We start from the raw sequence: 2,781 nt of genomic DNA, 5'->3' as shown, positions 1-2,781 counted from the left end.
GATACCTTGAATAAATATAGGGAAACCATAGTGGAATTGGAGTCCCATGTTGAAAATGGGGAAATGAGATTCACTCTCCTCAAGCATGAGCTAAAAGATGAGAAGCATACTAATTTTATGCTTACACAAAAAATTGAATCCTATGAGCTTGAAAATGAAAAATCTATTGATGATGCTTGTGCTACTAACTCTACTTCTTGTGAAGCATCTATCTTAAAGCAGAATGTTGAGTTGAGGGCTCAACTTGAGTTGCTAACTAGAAATTATAGGGAATTGGAAGAAAGTCATAAAAAGCTCTCAAGCTCTCATGATGATCTTCTAATTTCCTATGATGGGCTAAAGTTATCTCATGAGGCAAGTATCACTAAGGTAACATCTTGTGAGCCTCATATGGATGTTAGCACAATCTCTACTACAAATGCTATATTGCCATGTGCTAGTTCTTGTAATCCATCTAGTCAAACTAGTGATACACCTTGTGTTGGATTACTCACTTTGCCTTGTTGCTCTAACAATGAAGCTTCTACTTCCTCTAGTACTTGTATTTCTACTAACCATGTAGAGGAAATCAAAGAGCTCGAGGCCCAAGTCCTTTCTTTGAAGAAAGACTTGGAAAAGCATCATGAAGGGAAATCCGCACTTGACAAGATGCTAAGTGTGCAACAATCCCCCAATGACAAGAGTGGACTTGGATTCAACTCCAATAACAAGAACAAGTCCAAGAGCAAGAGCAACAAGAAGAAGGGCCAAGACAAAGTCAAGGATTCGGCCAAGTTGGTTTGCTTCAAGTGCAAGGTTGAAGGGCATCATGTTAGATCATGCCCATTGAAGAAGAAGCACTTGAGTGAGAAACAACAAGGGAAACGGCCACAAGGTCAAGTTCAAGCTCATGCTCGACCTCAAGTTGAAGATAGGCCACTTCCCAAGAAGAATCAAGATAATGTTCCCCAAGAGAAGAAATCAATAAAGAAGAGAAAGGGGAACACTTGCTACTTATGTCGTGAGAAGGGGCACTTTGCTTCTTCTTCCTTAGGTGGTACCTTATCTAACCCTATAATTGTTGATGATGATTATTCTCTAGGGAAGGATAAGGATGGCAATGTGTTTGCTAAGTTTGTTGGAACTCAAAGTGGTTTCAAGAAAAGAACCATTTGGGTTGCCAAGCCTATTGTGACTAACCTCTTAGGACCCAACTTGGTTGGGGACCAACAAGCTCAAACTTGATCAATAGGTGTAGGTGGAGGGCATTGGAGACTTGGCTACTTCATGAAGAATTAAGGGATCTTCATATATTATATTTTTACCAAGCCAAGTCGTATGGATTATCATCTATATCTTATATCCAATGTTCCTCTTTGCGGTAACTTATACTTCAACTCTTCATGTTTATTGTAAGTTACTTGCCCCTTTGCATGTTTGGTTTTGTACCAAATATGTGTATGTATGTGTTGTGTCTTACTTGCCTATCTTGTGTATTCAAGTATGTTTGTTTGACTCATCATATACTTGTGTATTGTTTTGAGCCCAATGCATCTTGATGATATCTTATTTGGCTCTCTTTGAAGTGATTAATGGAACATCCCATTTTGGGGGAGTGATATGCTTTGTGCATCTCTCTTTCTTTAAAATGTGTGTACATGGGTACCACCACTTAGTATTGATATTGCAAGATTATCTAGTCACTATGTGGTGTGTCATACTCATGAGAAATTCAAATTCTAAATATTCATTAATCATCTCTAGTTGAATTTTAGTTGCCTCTTGTTTAGAAGAAATGTTTTATCACATTATGGGGAGTAATATGGTTTGTACATATCACAAGCCTAGAAAATGTGAACATATGAGGTTATGCCACTTAGAGTTGATGCTCTTAATTATCTTGTTCCTAGGTGGCATGTTTGCTCAAACAAGCTCCATTCCTAATAAAAATCTTTTATTACTCATCTTGTGGGTTCTTGTTTGAATAAGAAATTCTTGGTGCGGCTTTTCCTCAAATACATATCTCTATATCTTATTTGGAACACCGTTTGCTTCAAGTTATTCTAATCATTGCCGTGCGTGATTGTTTGACTAGTTGAAGTTATCAAGAATCTTCATCCGTGCATAGTGCTTAATTCTATATACTTATCCTATGCCTTTTATTGTGAAGTTGATCCTTACTATCATTGTCAATACTCCACCGAAAATCATTTCCAATATACTCGTTGTCTTTGACAATTGATAACCTTGTATGTGGTTGAATTTTTAGATCATCTTCACCTTGGATTGTTTCTTACTTCCTTATTTTATTTCCAAGAAATCTTTGTAGCTCCCATATGTCTTCCTTGTCCCTTTGAAAAATCTTTTGATAAATCCCCTTGATTCATATCAAGTGTTTGTTTTGGAATACATACCTTTTTCTTACGGTACATTGTGCCATTGCGAAAAGTGTAGTGGGTTTGGTTTATTTGTTCGAACCTTGCTCCTTTGGGAGTTTTGCTATCTCATTCCTTCTTCTATGCTTTATTTGTTGAATGAGATAAATCTTTGAGCATGTTTGCTTTATTTCATCCTTTATGCTCAATGGTCTCTTCTTAGTTCATTTGTTGAACTTTGTTGAACAAATCTTTTGTGATTTGCTTCTTTGATATAATTTGGACAACAAATTTGTTTGGTCACACCTTTATGCCTTCTTGAATTCATTTGGTGTTTTGTCCAAAGTGTGTCTTTCTTGGATCTTTAAAGTCTCTATGCGTGCTTATATGTAATTCGTTTATATTTGTAGCATGCTTGCTTTCTTTG

The sequence above is a fragment of the Lolium perenne genome, chromosome 4, assembly GCF_019359855.2.
Source record: "Lolium perenne isolate Kyuss_39 chromosome 4, Kyuss_2.0, whole genome shotgun sequence".
In the NCBI taxonomy this organism is placed as follows: Eukaryota; Viridiplantae; Streptophyta; class Magnoliopsida; order Poales; family Poaceae; genus Lolium; species Lolium perenne.
The sequence above is the reverse complement of the archived record's forward strand: the minus strand, read 5'-3'. Positions refer to the sequence as shown.